The 12476-nt window shown below is 31.8% G+C and overlaps 1 protein-coding gene across 1 annotated transcript in view; it reads left to right on the forward strand.

The window, feature by feature from the left end:
- Nucleotides 1-2462: 2462 nt before the first annotated feature.
- LOC130897037 (G-protein coupled receptor 52) overlaps nt 2463-12476 on the forward strand; it is a 40260-nt gene continuing 30246 nt past the window's right edge. The window contains exons 1-2 of the mRNA XM_057805528.1: nt 2463-2678; nt 5978-6070. The gene's annotated coding sequence lies outside the window, so the exon portion shown is untranslated. The remainder of the gene's footprint in view (nt 2679-5977; nt 6071-12476) is intronic.

The raw sequence follows: 12476 nt of genomic DNA on the forward strand, positions 1-12476 counted from the left end.
GCTTGTGCAGCAATTAAAGCCAAACGATTATCGTCAGTTTGGCAAATGTGCTGTAATACAAATTAATATCGATTTTGAATCTCCGTTCAACTCGTATGAAGCTCATTTTTTGTTGAATAGAAATGTAAATAAATAGAATTGTTGGATTTGCTTTCCATCCAAACTCCATTACATACACATAAAATGACTGGTAAGCTTCTTGGTTTGGTGGAGTCATTAGTTCATATTTCTTTAGAAATAATGATTGTTAGAATGTTACTGTCAATTGCGAACAATATAGGGATAAGAGTAGATAAGAGTAGCTAGCATTGATCTTGCTGATATATGATTCCAACAGGACGGAGCCACATGTCACACAAAGCTCGTAAGAAACTTTTATTTAAAGAATAAGATCAAGTAATGGTCCAATATATTAGCTACCAACATCGCGCGATTCAACCCCATTGGATTATTTCTTTCGGAATTGTGTAAACAGTTATTTGGCGCTGCGCTAAGTCTGTGAAATCCAGATTACGACAAATGGCCGATATCATATTTAATTTAAACTTGTATAATTAATATAAAATTTTAAAATCGGTCACATTTTTTTCAATTTTGATTTTGTTCACTTTTCTATACAACGCAAAAAGTTCCTTATAAATGATATGTAAACGGATTTATTTCCGACGTTGTTTCAAACTCGTATACTGTCAATGATTTAATGCTTTTGTGGCACTGGATTTCGGGAATATTGCCTGCAATTTTGTAGAATTGCTCGCTGTTTATGAAAGATAAACCGACGAAAAAATTGAGCAAAGTTTGCGGATATTCTTTTATAAAAAGGGTACAGAAGATTATGTCAAGATTTTTTGTATATTACGAATATTTGAAAAATTTTTTAATGTAAGGTTCAGATTTTAATTGGAAACAATCATTTGTGTGAACACACTTTCTTTTGATTCATATTGTCTTTAGTTCTTTCTCTCTTTTTCACATACCAATTTTCTATCAGCTTTTCGACTGTTTAAGGTGAAAATAATCAAATAATAACTCATATTCTTTTAACCATAATTTCCTCTCGTACAAATGCGGATTTCCTATTATTTTTAGCAAATTTACAGTTATTTTCATGTAATAGTTCTTTGATTGATAGTATTACGAAATCGTCCTCTGATTCCGACCGTGAAGGCTGTCCTGTGATGTTAATTGATCCAAAAGTTTGGTGAATGCTCCGGTTAAACGGCAACAAGTTCTTCGTATTGTTGTGATAATCTGTTTACATGATTTTTTTAAGGACAATCTCTATGAAGGTCTTTTTATTTGCTTACAGCAAATTAAATATTCCCAAGAAATCGCACATCTCTAAGTTTGATGATTCGTTATTTAGTAATAATTGAAAATAGAGATGTCATAGAAAAAAATTGACTACTATAAAATGAATGAAAGAATGGGAGAGACTATGGGAACAAAAAAGAAATCGTAGAAGATTCCGAGGAAGATGCTGAGATAAAGATTCCAGATAAAGGACTGGCTAAATATGAAAAAACATGAAAATACTTGAAAATATTAAAATACAATAGTCGGAAAAAATCAATAAAAATGTATGCAGTATACTAAATAGAATGAAATAAAGACTGATATAAAAAATTTCATTAGTAACATATATTATGAACTTATTCTACCTCTTTTTTAAGACATGACCTTTTGGAGTTTCTGTATCATCTCTTTGGTAGTCTTGGAGGTCTTACTTTGACATTTCTGGCTATCCGATCATCATTTATCCGATCCACAAATTTCTCTAATATCTCACAGGCTCAGTAGATTCATACTCAAATTGTTTTGTTCCAAGGAAACATTTTAGGCTCAAAATCTTGGTTGAAAACCAGTTGCACTTTCAATTCGCGAAATATTTTAAACAAACCGAAAATGTAATTTACGATTACTGATATATATGATGTGTTACTCTTTTTTTTTTTTTTGTTAAACCGTCTTGATTCTAGGTACCTTTTGATAAAAATTGATTCGAAAAAGCAGGTGACGTGTTGCTTATACTAATTCAACTGATTTTTAATGTACTATGTATTAGAAACAGATCGAAAAAACGATTTATCTATCTAATAAACCGAATATAAAATTTTGTAAATTGCAAGCGTTGTGTTAACTAAGTACACATGAATTAAAATATTAATTTGAATGAATTTAAAACTTAAGATTCGTTTATTAACAATTTTACATCGCAATTCATTAAATTCCTATCAATACTGTATATAGAAATAAAACCGTTCCATATGTTTCGTACGTTTCTTGTGGAAACGACTGTTCTAATTCTGATAACCAGAACTGCCATCCTCACGGTCAACTCTGGTAAGCCTCCACACGAGTGACGTTTTCTCAAACATATATAACAATGTGACGTCAGAGAGTCTCCTCCGTGGGCGCACGCTCCAATTTCCACAGACTCACGGTCGCCGCGATCGAATGATGGAGCTGTAGACTGGGCGCAAGCATCAGTTCCTGCTCCGGTGACATTGGAGAAGAACGCGCGGGATCCGCATCAACGTAACGTTGGCGGCCATCTACTGCGTTGTGCACCTTGCAAGTGCCTGCAGGTGCACACCACCTCCTGGTGCGCGAGTTCTAGTGAGATCGCTTATTAAGACGACGTCGAAGTGTTATATAGGGACAATATATTGTTTTCGGTGGGTTTTTCATTCAAGTTTACGAATATTTATAACGGTGTTTGTTTGTATATTTCGTTATCGCTTCGCAGCGATTTGATGTATACAATTTTCAAGAGCACAGATTTTTGGCATGATTGGCAGTAACAGGTTTTTATTCGATTAATCGATTTTTTTTTTCATATATGAAATAATCTCCATATAATATAATAGTTAATAAGAACTGAATCAAGAATACTTTTAACAATATTTCTTTTCATTAATTGTAGCATAATTTTTTCGAATATGTTTCAGAAGATACTTTTGGAATAAAATATTTTATTGTATTTTGTCTAAAATTGAAATAAAGTAAACTATTGAAACCCATAATGAAATTATTGATTTTCAAAACAAAAGATATCGACGATTAGAGTACGAACAGATGTTTGAGATATTAACTGATAGAATAATGATTATATTCTTCCAAATTACCATTCATCGTATTTCATAAATGCACCAAAGGTGTCTAATTTTCAAAATAAAATTCTATTAACTTATTATTTAAATATCTATATATTTTTTTCATCGATATAACCCCACGAATAAAAATCCATTAGAGTTAAATTTGGACTTCTAGGAGATGATTCCACCCAATCCACCAATCGGGAAATTGTTCATCAAGTCATCTATTGTCGAACGATTCACTTTGAATTCTCGATCAGTCAGTTGCTAATTATACATACAGTACAATAAAAGCTTCCGCTATTTCGAAGTAGCTGTAATAATTTATGTTTCGTTGAAGAAAATTATAATTTTCTTGATATATAGTTTTAATTTGTAATTCTCTTTTGACGGAAAATGAGTTTCGATCTATTTCAGTCTTCATCACATTGAAACTCAGAAAAGTTGCAAAATTATATTAATCCAAAGATCACCAACGTAAATATCAAAATAAAAAACTTCAATGATTTGTAGTTCCATCAAAATTAATGTTAAATTGTTTAGGTCTTTTCTAATATTGACAGCTTTCTTGTTCCTCTTTTTCTGATATTTTTTTCGATTCCAAATCAAGACATTTTGAATTTTCTGTAATTAAATGTACATTTGTTGATATATCATGTTTTGTTAATGGATTTGAATTTTTTTTTATCGCACTCTTGATATTTTAATCTATTTTCTGAATACTATGATTTATGTCCTATGTTATCAGCGCCACAAGGTACTTTGATATGTGATATTACTGCTTTTGTTTTTGGGTGTTTAGTTTCTAATTTAATTAAACTATTTTCATTTAATGCAGTTTTTTCTTTTTGCTGAACATCTAAATTAAGGAACTGATAGTTGGATATCTCTATCAGCCAAACTTATAAGTATTCATGATTGAAGTTGATTTTATATACCATTCGAGTGTCATGTTATATTATAGTTAAGTTTTCATAATGTAACATCAAGAAAATCTATTTTGGTCGGTTTTGGTCGGTTTCGAATGTGAATTGAAGTTTTATTTTCTAAAAACGTTAACTATTGATGGCTGCTAAACAAATACTAAAAAACGAAGCGTCTTCAAACTTACGCTGTATAGATTGTGTACTTTCTAATACAGTAATATTTTTAAAGCAACTACCATCTCTAAGTCTGGTTAGGTACTTCTAGGACCATCCTCGTATATAAGGAGAAGAAAAGATGCCTTAAAAGGTGTCCTATCTTCTTCTTCTTACGTTAGAACTAGGTGCTGTGTTTTTATCAAGGGTTTGCCAGGAGTAGTTGGGATGCTGAGGATCAGCTTTCATACCACCTTATAGCTGGTCGTCCAGGAGGTCGAGTTGTGTCTGGTTTCTTTTCCTTTGCAATTTTTGCTAACCGTTGATTTGGCATTCTGTCAATATCCAGTATATTAAACTTCATTTTGTGGAAAATTTTTGAAAAAGTTGGAATGTTATCAAAATTAACGAAGCCTTCAAATTATATTGAAAAAATCAAACTGAAGAATCGTAGAAGGGAGTTTTGTTTAACTTTGCATTACGATAACGTCTCTTGCTATCCACTCCATCACACTACATCATCTGACAAGACTCAACATTCTTTAGTAGGTCTATATAATCAAAGAGATGGATAGCTTTAACACGTATATGATTTCAAAGATATCTTATAACTTCGTGAACATTTATTTATATTTTTTGTAACAGGATATGATTGAGATCTGATTATTAGCAAGGTTTTTGCTCTATAATTTCATCAGGATTATGGTAAAAAGCCCCTACTGGAATATAGTACCTAATGATGAAAAAATACAGCTCTATCCTTCTCAACTAGATTATGGACCAATTTATAGGAAAAATACCGATAAAGGATTAAGTAACACGAATGGAAGAGATATATCTACTTCTTCTTCTTCTTCTTCTTCTTCTTCGTCTTCTTTCTCATCGTACGTCAGGACTTAGTCTTGTGTTTGATTTAATGGCTGCCTAGCTGCAGCTGAGATGATGAATACCAGCTTTCATACCATCTTGCAGGTGGTTGGTCGTGGTGATCGGGTCTCTATGACATCTAACTGCTTGGAAAATATAAAAAAGACCCATAATAAGCTATGAAAATTAGACCAATGATAATCATTTAGATGAAATACTACATAATAAGACCAGAGAAGATTCTAGCATTTCCGGAAGTTTTCTATTTTCTTCTCGATTGCAGGAATGGAGCTAAAATATTTTTTATACCATATTTTGTATCTTCAAGAAGAGCCAGATGTAGTGTGAGCAAAGTGGATGTGGTCTAAAAGGAAGACTTATAGCAGCTAAAAACTCTCAACTCTCTTTCACGCACGTTTTCAGCGAATCGTTCCACAAACTCTCTATTTGTCCGAATAAGTTGTGTTTACGCACATTTTCTCCTTTTTTTGAGTAAAAGGACTTACTCAACGTAACACGTTCTTACCCAACTCATATCCACTATTAAAACCTTCATACTACATGTAAATAATCTTAAACCATAAACAAATTTTGAGACGTAAACTAGAAATAGACATTTCACAATTATTTTAACATTTTAACAAAATGGATTTGGCCCAAACTTCTCATTACTTTTCTCAACACGGGAGGATACGAGTTGAAATAGAGACATCGAAATAATACTGATATAGAATCCGTTCACTCTATTTTTTGACCATATTGTTTTATTTTTGAAATATGAAGGAGATTGACCCCTTCATTAACGCAAAAAATGTTAACGTTCTTTCCATAAACAAGTTCTATTTTTGGGTAATTGTATGACAACAATCATTTCATTTTTCAACACAAATTCAGTTCAATGGGGAGTGTAATGGATTAAATTGTTGGTTTCAGGTGTGGTTTTGATGTGAGTTAACTAATTCAGTTCAAGTTTGATGTTATAAATTGTTAACAATTTCATCGGCCTAGTCGTCCTCTTTTTAACAGGTGAGTCATTCATTATTAACATCTCTCATTTAATTTATTATTTTTTACGTATTTTATATCAGAATCAGTAGTAAAATACTCAAAACTGATCACAATTTTCCTGATCCATTTGTTATAAGTTTCAGTTTATAAATTTCAATTTCATCCCTTTACATTGCTCCTGACCCAAGTCTCTCTCAACCCCTTGCCTGATTTGGATGAATGAGGAGTATTTGTCCATATCAATTTCAAACATTACTCCGGATTAATCAACCCCTACCCTGTTCCTATCATCTGCAAACATCGCTCTTAACGTAGAGCAATGAATATTCTTCAGCGAAAACAGTTGGCGACTACTATAATGTAAATTGTTCAATTTTAAATAGAAACAAAACATAAAAAAATGAAAACTGTTGATAATTGATCAAATTAACAGCTGATCCGACCTATCCCTATCTCACACTATTCACTATTTTGTTTTATATAGTTGGTAGCCATGTTTATATTAATTTTTAATTTAGTTAAGTTGGCAGGGGACAAACACTCTAAGATATGCTCAAGTGACAGTGTAGCAGTGACACAAAAATTTTGACAGGCAAACGTGCTACAATTTGTAGTTTTTAAGAACTTTTAAGTATTGAGCAACAATCCTAGGATTGTTCAGCAAGAGTTTTGTTAATCAAAACAAGTATCATTTCTTCATCATTTAACAACAAACAACCCAAACCTACTAAAATAACAATAAAAACTCAAATTAATAAAAAGACAATTAATAATATCCCATTATTTGACTTCTTTAACCAACAAATTGTTCATGATTCAAAGTATAGTTGAGCCAAACTACCTGGAAGATCGAGGAGTATATAATAGATTACTGTTTCCAATCAGTTTTTATTAATTATTAATAAACGCATCAGTAGAAGTAACATTTATTTTTACATTGCTGAAAGTCTTCTATTTTTGATTAAATAAAACCTTTTAATGCCCAGCCTAAGAACTTTAACGTATTTACTTGATAGATAATTGATAGAAAATGAGCCTAACCAAACCTAGACTAAAATGGAATTTTTTTTTTAAGTTGATATTCATTTCGATAACAGCCGTCTTCACAGACTAAAGGTAAACTAAGACCTATTAACTTGACTTACCTATTTTTTTTTTCCCGCGAAAAGTAATTCCAGCGGGTAAACCTCTTCGTTGGGAAAATTCACATTTATCCCTTAACTTCTAAACTATAGAGTGAGCAGTGTGAAATAGGCCGTTTGTCCCTATTTAAAATGTTTGTACATTTTTCGGTCCGTCCATATTTTAAATGAGCTATGTGTCCCTTTAACCGGACATTAACGTATCACTTAGTCTGCCCCATATAGCAAGAATTTCAGTATTCTCCCAGGGTATAGTACAGGTAGATACTTAGTAATTAATTGCCAGTCAAAAATATATCCAATGGAAACCTATTTCTTTTTTTATTTCCAAATTTTCTTGGAGCTTTACGTGCTGTAGATTTCGTAGATTTTCCAGCACCAAACGTACTACTATTATTACGTGACGAAGAAGATTGATTCTATGGTTGAAAAGTTCGATAAAAATTGGCTGTGGGTCATCTTATTTTTAATTGATTTCTATTTGATAAAATAATGTTATTTCTCATTATCATCTTATAGTTATCTATCCAGAAACCTTGGATGTTATCCTTATGCATTAATCCAGGATTTACAGCTGGAAAAGGGACTTAGTGAACGGCTCACATACTAGCGATAATTGCCTGAGAGATCGAAGTTTCGTTCGAAATAGAACAAACACTCTTTGTTTGTTCGAACTTACAAATCATGTCCTGAACCTAAAAGTTTGAAGTTTAACGAGTCCGAAAAGAGTTCATTGTATAGCTAGCTAGAGTTGGAATTTATCAAGAAATTTCTAAGCCGAGATAGCTTTGAGAATTACGGAGTTACAAATGATGAATGTTGTGTTCCAGAAGGATAACGTAGTAACGAAACGAATAGATTTGTGAAATGTTTCGTATGTGCGTGATGTGAATTGAACAAAATCAGTTCATTATTGTAGAGTTTAGATCAACAACTGAATTAAACGATAATTTTACGAAGAAATTAACAATTATTGGAGGAAAGTATTACGCAATTAAGGAAAGGGAGAAAATTCCCAAATGGCGACTGCGTTTAAAGAAAAAAAAAGTACTTTTCTATCAGGACAACGTGTTTTTCTTTCGACATGACTAAATTTTACGAATTGCACCGACCTTGCTCACCAGATCTGAACCTCGGCGTCTTTTTCCTGTTTCTTAACCTCAAAATTTCACTTGTAGGGCGTTATAGCCTATTATGAAATTATATTGAAAAAAAAAATGATTATGCAAGAAGTCTTGTTTCTTTGTTTGATTGGAAGCTCTTCAGACACCCTTGTAGTTTTCGAATGAACTTTAGTAACCTTTTTGTCTGTTAGAAATTAGAAGAATACATAATAGTCAGTTAATATTATAAATCATCTACGTAATGAAAGTCGAATATAAATTTCCCTTTTCCCTTTTTCCAATTTTGTTGTAAGACTAGTAGAATACGAGATCGGTGAAGCTACGAATCGTGTTAAACAAAAAGAAATATTGTGTCGGAATACATAGAATGACTCTTGAGACACGATGTGGAGCGAGATAAAAACCAAAAGCTGTAGCTTTGTGAAAATATGGTCTTTGTGTTATGTACTCAAAAACGACTATACTTCAAGGATATTGACTTAAAGACAAACAAAAGACTCAGTTAATTTCAACTTGTTTATATCGATAAAAAAATTCATTCAATATACAATATATTAATACGAGGGGTAGTCACAAGACAAACTTACAAATCACAGCATTTGAAAAGGAAATAATGTGAAGTTGTAGGGTTCTTCAAAAATAATTTCACATTTTAAGGTTGAATCTTCGAACTTATGAGACACTCTACAATAATGTATGATTTCCATGTCATGAAGAAACATTTTTGAGACGGTGAGAGTTGAGAAAATTGATTTTTTGGAGCACCCTAGTGGAGAAATGGTGTAAGGTAAGTTACCAGAACATTTAGGTCGATTGAAATGGCAAGAAATTCATCTGGAGGGTGATAATTGATTTTTATGTGTTCGTAATTGATATACATAGACTAATCCTTGAATTTTATGGGTGGAGATGGGATTTAGAAAGGAAGAATTTTTTTTAGCCGCGTTTGTATGAAATCTGGAATCACCCTTCCTACAGCCCAGATTTTGAAATCCATTAAAGAGTGATGTCAAAACATCCGCTGATATCTGGCTCTTAATAGAAAGGAACTTGATTTTTATTTATATGCCTATTAGATGCCTAAATAAATAGGCCAATTTTATACAAGAGTGATGGACACTTATAGCTCCCACCGTAGAAACCCTTGTCAAATTTCGTACGTTGTTCTAAAGATATTTTAAGTGATCCTTTCAAGCTCAAACGTTGGTGTCTTTGCTCGTTAATAATCCCTTGTGCATGATTGAATCTTCCCTAAAGAACACTATTAAATTTGTGAAATGGAGAGTGTCACTTTTTTTTAGAAAGAAAATGTTTTTCCATCTAGTGAATCAGAAATATTTTCTCTCATATTTGACTACTAAATTCGATCCTACGTACTTTTTTCTATAGTTTTCTTCCCAGTCTCTGGGTATAAACTTTACATAAATATAAATATTAGTAAGTTAAGTTTTTCTATAAACACCTTGTATTACTTAAACTATAACGACTATGAGGTTTTTCTAATAATTGATAATAACATATAATTCGGTACTTAAAGTTTATTAACACACCAAAAACGTAATTAGGAAACGGAAGTGTGTACATAATTAGAATCCTTTCGATAGACTAAATTACAAATCACTGTCTAAATAAATTACTCTTCAAATACTTATTGTACTTTCGAAAGATTGAGTGCCTTTGATGTTGGTTAATTGAGTTTGAAGTGAATGGTAAATGAAGGAAAAATTAGAAGTTTAAGACAGTCAAAATAAAGTAGCTTAGGCCACACAATAAGAAGCTTATTCTTCAAACAAAACTTCTAAGTAGGATGTCCTGACAGGAAAAGAAAATCTTGGTTGATAAGTGTATTATACATCGATTTTTCTTCAGTGATCGCGAATATTCGCTGGCGGATCAAGAATCTTTAAATAGAATTTTTCTTGTCTCTAATTATGGTTATGTTTCAAAGAAACATGAAAAACAAAATGTGGAAAATGTTTTATCATTTATCAATAAGGATGAATGCATTATACTGTCTTAGCTTTACGTCTAATTCAATTCCACGTAGTCCTTTCGGAAACAAATTTCTTGTGCACCTACAACAATTTGTTTGAGGAGTAAATGCCGTTAAGCCACGACCTGGATCAGTTAATCTTTCTTTCTGACAATTGACGTACGATCCTTGTAGCCGACCACTTTTTCACCTTCGTTTAAGAAAATAGCTGAATTATTCATATGACGTTTCTGCTATTTCGTCGAAAGAAAAGAATAACCAGACTCCAGAAATTGAGGAAGTTGTACTTTTATTGAAATCAGAATAGTTTATGTTTTCGAATCAAGGCAATGAAGCGAAATAAAAATGATAAAAGTTTGATATACTCACAAAATTTATAGAAACTAGAAATTATTCTGATTACGGGGGTTACTTTTCAAGTTTTGAGATAGTAATATGACTTTATTGTTTTTCAAAATATTCTCCATTAAGATCAATACAATTTTCCATGCGTTTGAATCAATTATGGCATTCCATTCCGATTGAGAGCCGATTTATTATCGTTACTTCATAGCATTTGCTCAAAATTATTCTTTTTTGGCTTTTTTTGTACAAATTCTCTATTCTAGTTGATATTTATGCCCATAATAACGATCTGCACGGATTGAAATTTTATAAAACTAATCAATTAGTGTTTATTGAATTTATGCCAATATACAACGAGAAAAATGAGTGGTGAAAACTGATTTTCCTTAAATTTATCACTTTTATTAAATATCTCAAACATTGATTACTTTCACTAGAGTGTACATATAAAATCTAGTGTAAAACCAAGCAAATCTTTCATAATTCAAGGAGAAGAATTATCTTTTTGTCCTATCCAATTAATCTACTCAAAACCGATTTATAAAAGATCTTCTCCGTACCTGTCGATCCCTTTTGAATAGTTGATTAGATTTATTTAAGCCGTAAATAGTCGCTACGAAATTATCAGACTTCCTCAAACGTATATCATAAAATCGATATTCTAATAATAAGCTTGGAATAAATTATAAAAGAAGTTCTGAAAATACTGACGTGGAGTTATACCACGTATTTTTAACCCTTCCAAACGTTAAAGTTGGAAAAATATCGAATTGAGTAAGAAAACTGTAGAAAAAAGTATTTTTAATAAATCGAAAAGTCAGATTAGGCCATATATATATATATAACCGTGGCAGATAAACTTGCTATAAAGGTCAACGAAACAAAAACAAAGTCATGCCATCATTTTTTTCCAAAAAGAAATAGAATAGAAATAGAACATAAGGTACTATGGGACTTCAAATACAATTTGACAGATGAAACCAAGAGTTATTTCAATAATTTCGCGATGAATAGTTCCTTCTAAGAAGGTAAATTATGAAACAAAAATTCTAGGATGTACATGTTGATAAAGTTGATAAAAATGGCAAAAATGAGATGCTTCCAATTAGAAGCGAGAGCTCTAGAAAGTCAGAATTTACAATGGGTTGTTGAGCTAGTGAATAAATCAGAATGTTTGTTTAGGAGGAACTTGTAACTATCAGGTCGATAAAACGCTAACCCAAAGAATGGCGACGCTGGAGAAATATGAAATTACACATCACTGGTTTACAGGTTTTATGTTCATCAATTTACGTAGTCGGAACTTAGTTCGCAACATATTGGAAATGATGTTTTGAAAAGATGACACGCAGAATTAATTCACTATCTATAATTTTGAATAATTTTCCAAATCCTATAGAGTTGGGGCTGGGGCTTTGTACATCGCTCTCTACTTCTAAATAATAAACTTTCAGTCTTTACCCGAATTAAATCTCGTCGCTGAACATATATGAGCTCTATGACTAATTTTTGATTATTCCTCGTATCAAAAGTTTCTTTTATTTTAGTACTAGGATTACCTATTAAAGAAAATCGTTTTCTTCCGTTTGCGGGAAGCCAGAAAACTGATTATAGACACTTAACTTTAATTGGGGTTTTCCCATTTCGTACATTTTCTTAAGTAATCCTCTTAGTTCTCATATTACAACTAGAAGTTTCTTACTCAAACCAAAATTCCAGATAATATTTTATTTCTCAGATTACATATTGTTTTATAAGCTTAAAAGCTTTCAGCTTTCAGTTACGTGATGAGGAAATCTCCAGTGAAAAGTCCTGTTCAA

Source organism: Diorhabda carinulata, chromosome 8 (genome assembly GCF_026250575.1).
Source record: "Diorhabda carinulata isolate Delta chromosome 8, icDioCari1.1, whole genome shotgun sequence".
NCBI classification, from domain to species: domain Eukaryota; kingdom Metazoa; phylum Arthropoda; class Insecta; order Coleoptera; family Chrysomelidae; genus Diorhabda; species Diorhabda carinulata.